At 41.4% G+C, this 16,264-nt stretch overlaps 1 protein-coding gene and 1 long non-coding RNA gene across 15 annotated transcripts in view; one reads left to right on the top strand and one right to left on the bottom strand.

Annotated features, from left to right (window-relative positions):
- Positions 1 to 16,264, bottom strand: part of FHIT (fragile histidine triad diadenosine triphosphatase) — a 1,399,071-nt gene that overhangs the window by 30,369 nt on the left and 1,352,438 nt on the right. The gene's annotated exons all lie outside the window — the stretch shown is intronic.
- The window catches only part of LOC113593582 (uncharacterized), a 328,454-nt gene that overhangs the window by 288,901 nt on the left and 23,289 nt on the right, over positions 1 to 16,264 (top strand). For both annotated transcript variants that reach the window (XR_008297398.1, XR_008297397.1), the window contains one exon: positions 1,145 to 1,305. This is a non-coding gene — a long non-coding RNA (uncharacterized LOC113593582). The remainder of the gene's footprint in view (positions 1 to 1,144; positions 1,306 to 16,264) is intronic.

The raw sequence follows: 16,264 nt of genomic DNA, 5'->3' as shown, positions 1-16,264 counted from the left end.
ATCTAACCCAGAGAGACCCCATTCCCCCCAACGTGGCCCCTTGGAGCAGATGGAGAAATTTCCCCAGTATTTCTGAGCAAACTTTGACACACAAAGCAAACCAGTGAAGGAATGATACCCAGGCTCTCCAGCTGAGCTATATTTCCACTTGGGGTAAGTTTCAGTCTAAATGAAGTTCATTAGCATATAACTGGGCCACAAATATGTTGATGAGGGTCATGGATCTTCTGTTCAGAATTTGGCTGCCAGCACTCTGGTTTTACATTTTGCCACATAGATTTAATTCTCCTTAGTGGAAGAAAACCACATTAAGAAGTCATTTCCCTCCTCGCAGAGGCAGATAGAACACCATCGCTACAGGCGAGTCAAACAGGATTGCTATTTTTCTACTCAAGAACTAATTTTCATTTTGATACTAGCTTTAGGTCTGTTATAAATCCATCTTGTAACAATTCAATAGGATGACAAAGAACAATATATACAGCCCAGAAAATATGGCCTTCCCACTTCTGGTGCTGCCATTGAAAAGACACAGAAACCCAGCATTAAGTGGCTTCATCACCACAGATCATACCAGATGAATCCAAATAATTTAGAGCCTGTGAACGTTAATGCCTCCCTGGTTATTAGGAGACGATCTGTTATTGTCATATGCCTTACAGATGGCAACGTTGTGCCCACACTTCGAAGTTGTTTATGTGCGGTAGAGAAATAAATAAAACAAAAACTAATCATATTTGCAAAGCTCTGCTGTATATGGTTTTTAAAACTTAGAGGTTTCCCTCCTAAAAGCCCCAGATGGAAAAAATGTGGCTTTCTTTAGAACAGTAGTGCTGGCTGCCCACTGGATTCACCTGGGGAACTTTAAAAAACACTATTGCCTGGGTCCACCCAGGGATTCTGATTTAATTTGTTTGGGGACAGCCTGGGTTTGGGGGCTTTTTCAAAGTTCTCAGTTAATTCTGAGGTGCACTTACTCCTTGAGAAGCAAGGCATTTGGGAGAAATGTGTATGTGTATAGATAGAGCCCATGCACATAGAGAAATAATACATTTCCCTTTAAGACCATTGCTTGTCACCCTGTCAATAGAAGAGAGGCTGTTGTTTGCAAACCCTGTTTTACAACTGCTTTTCTTCTCTACAGAAATAGGGAGTCCAGGAATGATCCTGATGAGCAAGACCTGCGTCTTCAAAGAGGCACCCAGGTGACTTAGAAATTAAACGTGGTGTAGTTTGGGGTACATTTCTTCCTTCCTGAGGCAACCCAGGAACCTGGCGGCTGCAAGCCATTGCAGGCTGGCAGAGGTAAGCTCTAGTGACCTCAAACTGGTTTATGCAGAAGGCACTACATGCCAGAAGGAAGCTTTATTGGGGGAGGGGAGAACTTCAAATGAACCTTCCAGATTAATTTAGGCTGTCCACAGGGAAAGACACTGACTGCTTACTAATGCACATGGTATTTATTCTGTCCCCACAATGCTAAGGGCTGGCCCTGGCACTAGAACACTGAAACAGACCCATTTATTGTCATTATGGGATACTCAGAAGAGGCACCAAATGGTTAATTATAAATGGTGGGAGGGGGTGGGATTTTCAAATGGAACAGACCCTTTTGCTGCCCATATGAAGGGTACCCAGGTAGGGAGAATAGGCACCAAATGATTTGTTACAAATAAGGAGGAGGCATTTCCAAATGGGAGGGCTGCTGCTGGGAGGGCCTGACCTGCTTTGAAAGGCTTTTGAGTTTCAGCTTGGTAAAGAAACAGAGTACTATGATACAGAGTGATGGGGGAGAAGGGCTTATCTAAGGAACATCTAGCAACATCTCTCCAAGAAGATAAGGTTAGGCTCAGACTTTGACAATGAGAGGGCAAGCTCCTTAACCTCTTTGTGCCTAAGTTTCCCCCCACTGTAAAAAGGGAGCAGTAAGAGTTTTGAGTAGATGTACTTGGCACTTAGTAGTAATAAGTGGTACTTAGTGTTTGCTGCTGCTATTATTACTACTATCAGGCTGGATACACCATCCCCATCACAGTGGGGACATAGAGGTTTTGTCCAGGAGTAAACTTGCCTTTCCTGTCTTCATGGTTCCCCAATGACGTGTGTCTTTTTGGACCTTAAATACACTAAAAGGATTAAGAGCTATGGTCAGAATTCGTATGGCCCAAACCAACGACTCTAGTGAGGCACTGAAGTCTGAGGAGAAAATTTAGCTCTTGCAGCTTTAAAATGACCTATAATAATCCCTAACTCTCCAGGTTGTTAAGAGTAAAAAAGGTATCAATGGAGGCTCCTCACAGGTCAAGGTCAAGGTCTTAGAATAAAAGCATGTGGTAATGATCAAATGCAGTCAAAATTACCCTGAAATCAGGGCTGCCAGAGTTAGCAAATAAAAATACTAAATCAAATTAACTGAGTGTCCTGTACATCTCATGTGATATTTGGGACATATTCTTACTAAAAAGTATTACTTATGTATCTAAAATTCAAACTTAACTGGGCTTCTCCTTATATTTTATCTGGTAACTCAGCCTGGGGGACCCCATTTGAAAACGAAAAACCTAAACACTGAAAGTGCTTGGCTCACATTTGGGTTGTTCCCACACCTGCCTTGCTATGAATCCAGGAAAAGACACAGGCTGTCCGAAGGAAGACCAAAATCAAAGCTAGCATTTTGTTCACTCTAAGGCTTAGTATTGGATGAAATGAAGAGTACTCTTTAAACCTCACAGCTCAGTGGTTCTCAGGTGCACACTTTTCCACATTTTCACATCTCTGAAATCAAAGTGTGCTCCACAATCGACGGTGTGTCATAATTTAATTGGCAGTGTTTTTCTTTGTTAGTCGTACAGGAAGGAACGGTGCTTCCTCCTGTTGACTGCGTCTGGGGTTCAATGCACTACAGTGCTCCGTCTTTCCTCCTGGTAATCATATCACACAAGTTAAATGGCCATGACAGTGCTCAACACCACAACACATTCCTTACCTCCTCTCTAGGCAACAGTGAAACTGTTGAACAGTTGACACTGTTTTCACAGGCACTTGGTTCTTTAGGGGAAAGTGCTCACCAGAGTTAGAAAGTTTGCAAAAAAATTTGAGCCAAAAAATCTTTATTCACTCAACAGAGTGAAGTCTGTGATGGCTCTTGGAAGAGCATTCTATTTCCATATAAGTTTGAAAAGAGATTAAAAAAATGTATCTGCAGTCATTTCACTTTATCTGCCTGAAATGATTTTGGAGAAGGTAGTGTTAACAGGATTTCTGACTGAAGTAGTGATATGTGTCAATTTTGACATTCTGCTCCTTCCTGGGCATTGAGCATGCTATCACAAGGTATGTGAGGTAAAGATCAATTCCCTGATGTAATGCTCAAACTGCCTTGGCTATTGACTTTTTTATGGCTCTGTAATGGAATACAGTAGGAAGAATGATTCACAATAATTTAAATGTTTTTCAGGATTTGGAACTAACCTGTAATAAAATGCCAAGTTGTCTTCAAAGGCTGGGGAAGGTGGGGGGAAATGATTTAATACCACTTCTTAAAGAAGCAAGTGCTGAATATAAACTTGAGTGTTGTTATAGAGTACGTTAATATATTTCATTGTTATTTTCTAAAACAACATAAAGAGCAGGAAGCTTAAACTATTTCTTATGGGTTGATGGTTCTATTCAGACAGGTGTTTATATAGTCTTGAAAAGGAAATAATATCAATGAACACGGAAGTAAATCCATAATTTTCTTTTAGAACTAATTCTCTGCCTCTATTTTCAATATAGCCAACAAGTCTTTGTTGAGCACATGATATATTCCAGGCACTGTTCTAGGCATTATGGGAACTGTCAAAATGTATAAGTCACAATCTGTGTCTCCCGGGGTCTTACCACCTCAAAGGGCAGACAGATTTATACATATGTAATATAAGTCAGTCTGGTATAAGAACTGGGCTAGAAGTTCCATCACAGTGTTCTCAGAATATCTGAGGAAGAGAGTAATTCTTGCCAGGTGGGGCCTTTGGTTGACTTAAAAAATCAGGATTTCCACTGGGCTTAAAGCATGTGATTTCTGGGCAGTGAGAATGGCTTTAGCAAACACATGAGGTGCATGCCAGCTCTACTGCAACTCATGCCATGGCTAGCTTCCTCAACTGCTGGCACCCCTCTTTCCTGAGGAGTTCTGACTTAGCTTTCCTCATAAGCCTGACCTTCTCTCAGAGTGGTCAGAGAACTGAAATTTAGTTGCCATTTTGAGAAGCCTTAACATTCCATTGTTTAAAGATGGGGAAGACATGGGGTGGCTGGGTGGCTCAGTCAGTTGATCATCTGACTTCGGCTCAGGTCATGATCTCATAGTTCATGGGTTCGAGACCTGCATCGGGCTTTGCGCTGACGGTGTGGAGACTGCTTCAGATTCTCTATCTCCCGCTCTCTATGCCCCTCCCCGCCACTATCTCTCAAAAATAAATAAACATTAAAAAACAAAGATGGGAAAGATATCTCATTGGCCCAGAAGATGGCCTCCAGTCTATGATTCAAAGCCACAAACAGCTTTGAATCCTGCTAAGAGAAAGTTACTCCATTTTCAATCTGATTAATCAAAAGTCTTAGTACTAGCATGTCCTGACTATGGTACCAGCATGACCTCTAACAGAAAGAGAGGAGCCATCCAGACTCTAGCTAGAATGTAATAAGATTGTTTTGTTTACATCATATTGATTTTGAGGGTTATCTCCCATTTATGATGTCATCTCAAATTTCCTTTTAAACTAAATTTATTTAAGGTAAAGAGTCAAGTGAGAAAATAGATGAAGTAAAACAATGTCAGAAATAGAGGATTAAGCACAGCATTAACCTTGAAAGATGGTCCAGAGGTGGGAAGTATAGCTGAGGTGAGCAAAGTCACTGCAAGTATGAGGCTACAGCATGGGCCTTCTAGGATGTGGATGTAGTTGTTTCTATTGGGCTGAATCAAAGGAGGCTTCAGAATTTTTTTTTTTCTTTTTGGACAGACATTGAAAGTCAAAATAGTTTAAAATGATAAGAGCTCTGAAGAGCAACCAATGCATTGTGATGTGTGGGGATGGTAGAATGGTGGGGGAGGGGTTGTGGGGGGAAAGGCCTCACTGAAGAAATGATGGAGAAGCTGAGATGCTAACAATGTCTAGAAAGCCATGAATCGAGAGCAGGGAAAAAGGGTATTTCATGCAGAGGGAATGGAAGTGCACAGCGAGGGAAAAGGGATCTTGGTTGAGTCACTGACTAGAAAAGTAAGGGACATGGCAGATAATTTGCAGCCTGTGGGGATGGCTGAGAAATGGGAATTTTATTTTTGGTGCAAAAGAAGACATTAAAGGGTGGGAAGTGGGGAAATTAAAAGCTTAGAATAATTTTTCATTGAGTGGCCTGGCTGGAGAATGAATTAGAGACCGCTACTGCAGCAGCTGGACCAGAAATCATGGGAGCTGGGCAGGCATAGACTGGACCAGAAGGGGGCCCATCAGGCTGGAGGCAAGCTCAGCTGCCCCATAATCCAGTGTGCTGGTGACTTAGCTACAGTGTGTGCAGTTAGTGAGAGGGTCTCCATGCCTCCCTTCAGGCATATATTTCTTTGACAACTTCCTGCCAGGCACTTTATGTAAAGCACGCTTGGATGCTGGCTCCCCTGCTCAAGGCTGCTCTGAACCAGTATGAAAATCACTCCTGTACTGCCCAGTATGTGACTCTCTTCAGTTACCTGCTTCCCAAACTCCCTAAGATTTCCTGGACCATTTAGATTGACTTGAGTGATATTTCATAATTCTGGATGTTGTCTCTGTCACATACACACAGCCAACATCCTTTGAGCACAAGTTTCCTCCCCAAACACTAAATACCGTTACTCTCGGTGCTGGTTATTGAGCAGTTAGTCACCCACTTTGGCCTCTCTTGGTGTCCTAATGTATCACCTCTTGCTTTCATTTGATGCAAAATAATGTCTGTACTGCCAACCATTGGTAGCTACTTCTTTCATAGAACCCTGAGGTTCTGCAAATATTTCTTTGTGCAAAAATATGTTAATTGCCTCCCCCCACCCTTTTTTTTTTTTTTGAGAGAGAGCTAACGCACACAGAGTGGTGGGAGTAGAGAGAGAGAGGGTCTTAAGCAGTCTCCACCATGCTTAGCATAGAGCACGACAAGGGGCTTGATCCCACCACCCTAAAATCAGACCTGAGATGAAATCAAGAGTTGACATGTAACCCTTTGAGCCACTCAGGCACTGCGACTGCCTCCCTTCTGAATCTCTGTGTGAGCTGGAGCCCTGAACTAATGGCTAGATTGTGAGACTTCTAAGTGCAACCAAGTGGCCTCTGGTTCCCTCTGTTCACTGTGAAGTTTTCAAAGTCCAAAGCATTGCCCTTTATGGAGAGAAATCCAGGTAATGCACAAAGCATTCATCATTTGATTAGTTGTCTAAGCTTTGACTTAAGCCTAACTTGCTTGAGTTAAAGCAAAAAAAATTTTTTTTTAGTACTGCCAACGAGGCCAAAATGCTGAAATAAGCTCTTATATTAATTAATGGTATCCTACTTTCAAGGAGTATAGAGTGTTGATGTTTAAGAATTTGTAACCCCCAAAAGTATTAACTAGAAAATCACAGCACTGGAAAATAATTATGCCAAACCACTGTACTATAACAGAACCCAATTGCTTCTCCAATTATACATTAAAGTATCACATTGTCAAGCCGATTGCCAAAGCAGCAAATGAGACTTTGCCAGCATCACAATTTGGACCAGATATTACTCAATTGACTGTACTGTGAATGGTCCTCAGAGTATCCCATGAACCCTATAAAACCTGTACAAACCAGGGTGGGTAATTCAGGTTTGGTGGAGTACATGGCTGCCATCATAAAATTGCTTTAATTGGCTAGACATTATAATTTGTAGTTTTCCATCAGAAGCTTGTTAGGAGCAATTCAGCAAAGGGAGGTTTCTGCTCCTGGTCTTACGCAGTTGATTTCAATGAAAATAACAAAGTAGTCACTTCCTGTCAGAGGCACAATCTTTGAGAAAGGTAAACCAAGACGGGGCTTCCTGGATCTGCCATGCTGCCTCCTGGCCTGCCACCATTTAGAACTTTCTTACAACATAGCATCAGGGCAGGTGAGGAACAGGGCTCAGGGACTGGACCGTGAAGGGCTGCAGGGGTGTTGATATGGGAGTCACTACATTCGAGAATCATCAGCATAGAGTAAAATACAAACCTGAATTAATTTTAGGATTAAATTTTACAGCTAAAATTTTCTTCATAGTTTACCACATGAGCCTCATGTTTATAAGGGATGAGAGTGATCCCACCTAACAATCGGGCCAATCATTTCAGATGAAAATCCCATGATGGCAATAGTGATTACCTGGGCTGGGTAGAGAAATCAACTGTGCTAACCCAGCAGTCCTTGGTATTCCCATTATAATCCCTCAATAATAGTTAATTTGATAGAAAGTCTTCTGTCCAGTTCTCATGTGTATGGTTGAAATCACCAAATTACAGTAACATCCATTGGTGTATCCTTAATAGTTGCTGGGTCTGACACCCAGTATGTAGTCAAGAAGCATATGTTAAAGGTGCTTTCCCTCCCAACTTAGTGGCTGCACAAGTTCAACATTCCCATTTTCCAGATGAAACATCTGAGTCTCCAAGGCACTTAAATCACTCAACCAACATCACATGACTACTGAGGAACAGTAGTTGTCTGGATCAATATGGTTTATAGGCTCCTAGTACACTCATTGGATCCACTCTGTAAATTCTTGACAACTTTTCTTTGGTTAACATTTTTGAAAGCAGGGATGATAGAGCAGCACAGAGAAGAAAAGAGGTTGCAAACAGAGATCTACCTCCCAGCTGAGATCAGGCTGGGCAGCTCCTCTGAGGGGACAACTGCATCTCAGGCAAGTTTTCAGTAAATAATCACTGATCTCTGTCACCTCACCCCAGGCTCCATTGTAGCTGAGTTTTACTGGCTTTTTAATGTGTAGGAAATTGGTGAAGCAACAGGGACTAGAGATTTCTACCAGTCTGATTTCCTCAGGCCTCCTGTTTCTAGAAATGCACTCACTGAGAAATGAAATGAAACTGCTTCTGAAAGGGAGTTTCATGATGGAGCAAACTTCAGAAAAGGAAATGTTAATTCAAAAACCAATTTCCTCACCAGCCATATTCCACAGGCCTTCCCTACTCCCCTCCTCCCACCCCATGTCTTGGATACTGGTGTTTGAGCAAGAGTGTTCTCCTTTATTCCTAGAGTGATGTCAACTTGTTGTACTCAGAATGAGGAAAGAGAAAAGGCAAGGGGCCAGTTTCTCATTTCTTTTGAATCTCCTGAATGTTGCCATATTTGCTCCTGCTACAGTGTAGATTCTTCTTCCAAAAGCCCATTACAGAACCTTTAGAAACACAGCCCAGGCAAGAGAGCTCTCCTCGAGGAGAGTGGGGTATCTGTATTGTAAGAAGCACACCACCAGGCACACCCTATTGTAGATATGGCCTCAGAATCCTGCTCAACACAATCCAGGCAGCAACAACTAAGCCCTCAAAATAAAACCCATTTGGAGATGCTGAACTAAGTGAGCTGTTGGCTGGGGGTTGCACAATCCAGGTGCCCCAAGCATTGGAAGCTTATTTCTTTGCAGAACTCAAAATTCAATTATTCAACAAATAGTAGTAATATGTATGCCACATGGTATTACACTGTGCAATGGTGAGCAAGCTGGACAAGGTTTATTGCCCTCAGGAGGCTTACATTAGAGGAGAAAAGGCAGGCAATTGGCAACTATTCAAATCAAATCGATTACTACCATTCCAAAGAATAAGAGAAGTACATCAGACAATGCAGCCAGGGAAGGCTGCTCTGAGGAGGTGACAAGGAGGCTGAGAGGGTTCAGCAAGTACTCATACCCAGAGGAAGGGCAGAGGTATCCACATGGTCTGTGAACTGGCCGAAGGTCAGTGATGGGAGCAGAATGAGGAAGTACCCAAAGAGGCAGGCAAATCCCCTTCCTTTTAGTAGCAGAGGCACAAGTACTAGAAGAGAGAGGAATGGGATGATTCAGTCACATCATCTTTGTGGAGCATCTACTTTTTCTGGTCTCAGAAGAATATGAATCGAGTGAAGACGTGGTAAGTTTAGACTCCAAGGGCTGAAGGAGGAGAGGCCAGCTGGAACAGCTGGGCCCAGCCTTGCTTGTGAGATAAGGTAATGCCACTTTGGGGATTCAGTTTTGCTTCCTGGGCCTCTACCTGTCCTTAATACCAGGCCATCCTGATAGGACATTTTCCACAGAAAAGCAAACGAGTGGCAAACTTTTGGCACAAGTGGTTACCACCGAGGAGCAGTGAGGACACAGGGTGACCTCACAAGCATCTTTCCGAATATTCACCATATGTTTGGTAGAGCTAAAAGAGCTACGCAACACCATCTGGCCAGGTGCCTTGCACCAGGACTCACATGTTGGCAGATGACAAATGACTAACATAAGATCTATATTCTAAGGGTACTCACCACTCCCTAGATTGCTCATGAATTTCTTCCTTTTACAAGATAATTGTTCTGCCTTTGGTTACAAAACCACACTCCCTGCTACACACCCATTGAATGTAACATGCTGTTACTCACAAACCCATTCACTTCTGATGGAACTGTTCCAATGTCCTTCAAAGCTGCGTTGTTGCGAGTTGCACAAATAAATTAGGAGCCAACCTTTCCCCAATGCCTCTCTCTATTTCATTTAAATACCTTCTTTAATGAAGATATAAAGCCTTGGATGCAGCTGAAACGCTAAGTTTACCATGCGTGACAGCAGATCTTTGTCACAGAAGATTTCAAATGCCTTTTAAAACAAAACCAAAAACCAGAATACTTGAAAGAAACTGAAATTTCCTTGTTATAGGCTCAACTGCTCATTTTATATACCCTATAAGTGACCATAATCCAGAAATCAGCACAGAAAACAGATGTAAGGCAACTGCAAACATACACATACAGCTTCACTACAGTGAACACCTAAAATGCAATGCCAGGCTTGTGACTATTTTGAAGCATCAGACTAGAAAAGAGATCCTTTCACCTTTTTCAGCTTCCTGAATCTAACCTCTCATTTATTTACTACTAAGATGTTCAAGAGGCACTATAGAAAGGGCCAAGCCTGGGATTTATATAAATGGCATATCAGTAAATATAACTATATATATGAAAATCCAGGCTTGATTCATATATATATATATATATATATATATATATATATATATATGTGTGTGTGTGTGTGTGTGCGTGTGTGTGTGTGTGTGTATAGCTTGATTTTAAAATGTCATTGTTGGGAGTTATAACTTCACAAATAACCCATAAAAAGAGTCCTAATATTTTAATTAATCTCATCTCAGTGCTGCTTAGGGGTTTAAAGGAGTTTGGTTGCTAAAAAGCAACCTTTAAAAAAAGGATAAAAGATCAAAATGCTTGAAAGTGCTTCTTAAAATTTCTGGTATCTATTTAAAGTCAAAGAAACAAGTATTTGAAAAATTCTTGTTCTAGAATCAGGGTCTGAAACCAATATTTAAAATTCTCCAGTCCAAACAATCCTAAGGGCACTGGTACCCTGGCTTGAAATCTTACCCCTCCCTGAGACAGTGGGACCCTAGCTGACAAGCTGTGCCAAGAGACCATTTGTCTTCACCCTGAGTCTGACTCTCTCTTCCCCAACCTCTACATATACATCTTAGCTTCTTCGGATGCACAGCACAAGTTCACATACAAATATCACCTTCAAATGCTGATGAATTTGAGCTACACCTGAGTCTGTCAATTCTGTGGTCCAGAGAGACTACGTACCTCAGGTGAGAGGATATATTGGAGCATCTTCTTTGGAAAATAGTTTGGCATGATTGCCTAAAGTGGACATTCACAATACCCTGTGACTCAGCAATATTATATCCAGGTATATACCTGGGAGAAAGTTTTCTCCTGTACATGAGAATGTTCAAAGTGGCTCTAATTAAAACAGCAGGAACCTGGAAGTGATCAGTATTCTTCAGAAAGTAGATGAATAAACAGATATAGTCATATAATGAAATATTACACAGTGATCAAAATGACTGTTTGACAGAGACAATTAGCCCGTATGGCCAAATCTTAACATATGATGAAGGAAAAATAAAAGGTAATATGCTACATGATGCTAAAGTTATAAAGTTAAAAAGCAACTCAAAAATCTATCCTTTTACAAAATGCACAGGGATGCCTAAAACTATGTAAAAAGAAGTGAAAGCAATGGGACCATGAGATTCCAGATGATGGTGTAAGTGAAAGGGTGGGCTGTGGGCCCATCATCATGGTGTAGGTGTAGGATAGTGTCAAAATGGTAGTTTCTTGTCTTGAATGATGGGCTTGTGGATACTCAATTAGTCACTAAGCATAACTACAGCAAAACAGGCCATGAATGAAAACAAACATGGCCATCCTTGGGCAACATAGATTTTACAACATAGGATGACTGCAATTTCCCTCCCTGTGGAAATCCAGCTTCCATTCGGACAACCTCCGTGAAAATTACAACATAGTAGCATTTGCTATGTAAGAGCACTGAAGTTATTAATTGGATTCCAGATGTCTGAAATTGATGTATCCCTTCACTGAATCCCCCCTAGGATCTATTTTGGGTATAACACTTCACACAGGATGCTGTTCTTAATTAAAACTGCTCTGCCTTAAGAGCTTTATGTCTGTGAGATAGTCATCCAAACATTCTCCTCTCCATAAATTTCCTCTTATGTCCTATTTCCGAAGCAAAAGTAATACTCGCCTGGATTTTAATAAACATGTCTGCAGAGGTAATATAAATTTCACATGCTTTCTACATTTCATAATCTCTTTAGTCCTTTTCTTTATGCTGATTCTCAGACCGAGACTGTATTCTAAGGGCTTTGCAGCCCTACCTCCTCTGTTTCTGTTTCCCACAAACAATATGCTGATTGCTATTAAGGTAGGAAACATAGATGAGACATTGAAAAAAGCCATTAACTTCTAAGTAATTTTTCTCCTCTCCCTCTTTAATTTTTGATTTTGACAATAACTCACTCTAGTTCATTGACTTTAGATTGAAGCCTAGTAACCAAGTTATCAGTCCAAGATCTGTGAGTGTTCCTAAATGGTTACTCAGATTGTGTCTTGCAGATGCCAAAATTAAAAAAAAAAATAAATCAGGCAAACCAAATTTTTGGCATTCCAGAAGCAAATCAACCAATCAACACCCCCCACCCCCACCCCCCACACACTGATTGACTGTTTTTTCACTTTGCAAGTGGTTATTTGGGCCCTGGGTAGAGAGAGAGAGATCACCTACTTAAAAAGGGAGTCAGATTCAGGACTTAATCCTACAGCCAAATGGCAGCTAAATCACAAGGAACAAATAGTGCTCTGTGGAAAATGGACCCCTGGCCAAAGGAAAGAGGCTTTTGATCCAATGCCAAGGACCTTCTGCTCTAGGGAAGTGAAAGCATCAAAGGAAGGGAGGCCAAAATAATGAGGCATAATTATATTGTTATTATTAATGGATTTTTATTGAGCATGCACTAAGTGCCAGGTACCAAGTGTTGGTACAGAGATGATCTCATTTAAGCCTCATTGAATAGCCCTGGTGCTGCCTTCTTCATTTTCAGGTGAGGAAGTTAAGATGAGAGATGTGACCCTACAGCTCACGGGTGGCTCGGACTCTAGGGCTCACTCCCTTAACCTGCATGCCCTCTCTCATAGAACAACATCCAACATCTGCTACTCAATGGAAACCAAGTTCTGATGTCTAAATTAAAGCATTTCTGCACACAGAATCTCATTGGATCAATTTTGGGGTAGAGGCATAATACTGTTGTTCCCATTTTACAGAAAATGAAACAAAGATGGGGAGATTGAGTTGTGTGAGACTTTTCTGAAGTCTTAGATTGAAAGCCTTGGCATGTTTCCCTACTAAAAAGGAGCCTCAATGAAATATAATAGGCATGCCCTGCACCTAGATTCTGAATTGGAACATCCCAGCAAGAGAACCATATATTGGGGCCTCTCTTATTTAAAAAGTATACATTAAATTCTAGGTAGTGGCCCAGGGAGGTCTCCCTTCCTTTGCTATCAAATGCTCTGGTCCTGAGTTATTGGCCTTTGGCATGACTTTCTTGGCACGATAGGCTCCTATTTACCATTTCACCCGATCTCTCAATCCATTGCACCATCTGTGCCTACCTTATTTAAGTAGGAGTGGTTCTTTCAACATCCTGTCTTGTTTTACCACCAGTCTTCCACACATACTATTCTCTGCAAGGAATACATTTATTCCCTTCCTTTCCCAAGACTGGGCCAGGTGACCCTTTCATGTGGTCCATTTCAGGGCATGTATTGTGTTGAAAATATATTCCCCACTAAATTATAGGTTCTATGAGGGCAAAACCATGCCTATTAGTAACACTCAATCTTCCCTTAGCCTTCAAAACAACATCACATAGTTGAATCTAATAACTTTAGTGAAGACCTTAAAAGACTAGAATTAGTTACATAGGTGTTCACTAAATACTTCTTGCCCAAATCAACCAACCATAACAGACACTCAAAAGGATGCACAGTTGTAGCCATCCTCAGTCCTCAGAGAAGGGTTTGATTGTGTTCTTTCAACCACATGGCACTACTAATGCAGGCACACAGACACACTGTAAGAGTGATACACAACAAAATAGGATTTCTCTGTAATCCTCATCAATCTGAAATTCAACTCTAGTTAATCAAAATTTTTATGATACAATAAACTTATGATGAACCCAAGGAGATGGCCAAATGTTGGGGGTCCTTAGTCTTTGCTTATGGATCTCCAGTTGTGTCTTTTCCCCTTTTTCAAAAATAATGAAAGAAAGCCAAAGAGCAAGCAGAAGGGCAAATGAAAGGTATGTTTATGCTTGCACAGAGGGAAGCATCCTACCTTTATTTGTGACTCAGAATGAATGACAATTTCCTTGTTTCAGAATCTGGAAAATCACCAAGGAAGCTGACCTCAGTTGTCTCACAGCTAATCATCCTTTGAAGGAGAAGCTTGAGAGAAATGGAAAGAACAGGCTAGAGCAGAGGTGGTAGTTCTGAGTCAGCTCTGGGTGGTCAGTGAGTACCCATGGCCACATCCCCTTTCTGAGCCGGCCCATCTCCCATTGGGTGAGGGGGAACATCTGTTCCTCACCCTGAAGAAGACTTGGCATGATGCCTGTTGGTTCCTACCAAGTTCTTTTGCATTGTGGGCATTCTTCTACGTGGCTTCTTAATTGTACATGTGCACACACTGTTTCAAATGGAGTTTCCATTGCCTCTGCTCACTGCGTATTACATTTTTAATCAGTATATATAATTACTTACCACAAGCTGCCAGGCCAGATTTTCTGAGCATTAGTTTAATTAACTTAAGCTTGATAATTATGTTTCAGATACCATAGCAGTACACACAGAATTTGCAGATTAGGCCGCCAGCTTATTTGATTCCAATAACATGTTTTCTCAGACAGTGGGTTAGTTTTGATTTTGTTTTTTAATGGCCATCTGATAATTATTTAGGTTTCAAAGTTTGCCATCAAACAAAATCATTCTATTTAAGACAAGCTTCTCAAATAATTAACACAGGCTGGACTAAAGTAGATTTCAGTGTATTTTTACACACACAAATCTGTTTTTTTTTGTTTGTTTGTTTGTTTTTACTAATATAAGCTTAGGCTGAGGAAATATTAAAGTATAAAAAGTTCTGATGGTCAAATGGTGTAACCTTCCATGTTTTGACTGGTCTATACTTTGCCTTTTCTCTTTACATTTACTTGCCTTCTAGTGGATGAAAAATAAGAGAAAAGGAGAAGCAAAAGAAACTGAAAACCTCCAAGACTTGTAGGTGAGAAATTAGGGCATGAGAAATTCCCACACGAATAATAAGCAATGTACTAAGGGATTGCTATGTGCGAGGCACTGAGTTAAACTCTTCTTGTGGATTATCTCATCTAACCATCCAACAACCCTCTGTGGTAGGTGTGTGTTATGGACTGAGCGGTGCCGCCCCACAAGAGATCTGTTCAATCTCTAAACCCCAGTACTTCCCAGTGTAACCTTGGGTCTTTACAGAGGGAATCAAGTTGAAATAGTCATTAGAGCAGGCACTCGTGCAGTAAGACTGGTGTCCTTATACAATGGGGAAGCTTGGACACAGAAAGCCATGCATACAGAAAAAATGTCATATGAACATGAAGGCAGAGACTGGGGTGATGGGTGTTCAAGCCAGGAAATGCCAGAGATTGCCAGCAGATCCCCACAAGCCAGGAGGGAGTCATGAAACAAATTCTCCTTCAGGGCCCTCGAAAGGAAACACCCCTGCTGATTTCAGACTTCAGCCTCCAGGACTGTGAGAAAACACAGTTGCTTCACTGTGTTTCAGCCCCCTACTTCGTGTTGGTTTTCTATGACAGCCCTAGCGAACTAATACGGTACATATAACACTACTCCCCATCTTACAGATGCCCAGGCACAGAAAAGCTATGTGGTGTGTCCAAGCCCACACAGCTGCCACATGGCAGGGATGGAGTCTACAATGGGGCCTTTCTGACTCCCAAGCTCATGCCCTTGACCTTACCTGCATGCCAGCCACACTGCTTCTGCCTAGGAGTTGGGAGATCAATGCAACAAATCTTGGAAATGGCTGGCATAAGGTGGTGCATGTTTCCACGTTTATATACAGCTGCTTTTCTTTAAAAAAAAAATGTTGGCAATCCCTGCTTCCTACTTTCTGAGGGCAACAAAACAGAAAGTATCTTTTCTCATAAGGACCACAATAGTGCAATTTCTCTTGCCACCTGTAACATGAGAGAATAATAGGCCAAAGTATCAGTTGCCAATTATGTAAGGCATAAGTGGAGAACAACCAATGAAATAGCCGCTCTATTTAATCAACACAATCAGAGAGGAAAGGACAAGTAAGTCTTCCCAAGATGTCATAACAGATGGAAAGAGCCAGAGATACGCCTGCTCCAATAAAGGCCAAAGACATGGAATAAGAATAATTCTTGGGAAGAAATGCAAACTCAGTTAAGGAAGGAAAGCATAGGAATGTGAAAAGAAGAAAAGACACTTCTCCAAGAGTATCTACTGCCATGATCCAATAGAAAGTTTGACACCAGGGAAAGGAAGGAAGCCTCACATGCACTGAGGGCCTGTAACATCTGGTGTGTG

The sequence above is a fragment of the Acinonyx jubatus genome, chromosome A2 (genome assembly GCF_027475565.1).
Source record: "Acinonyx jubatus isolate Ajub_Pintada_27869175 chromosome A2, VMU_Ajub_asm_v1.0, whole genome shotgun sequence".
NCBI lineage: Eukaryota > Metazoa > Chordata > Mammalia > Carnivora > Felidae > Acinonyx > Acinonyx jubatus.
The sequence above is the reverse complement of the archived record's forward strand: the minus strand, read 5'-3'. Positions and strand labels throughout refer to the sequence as shown.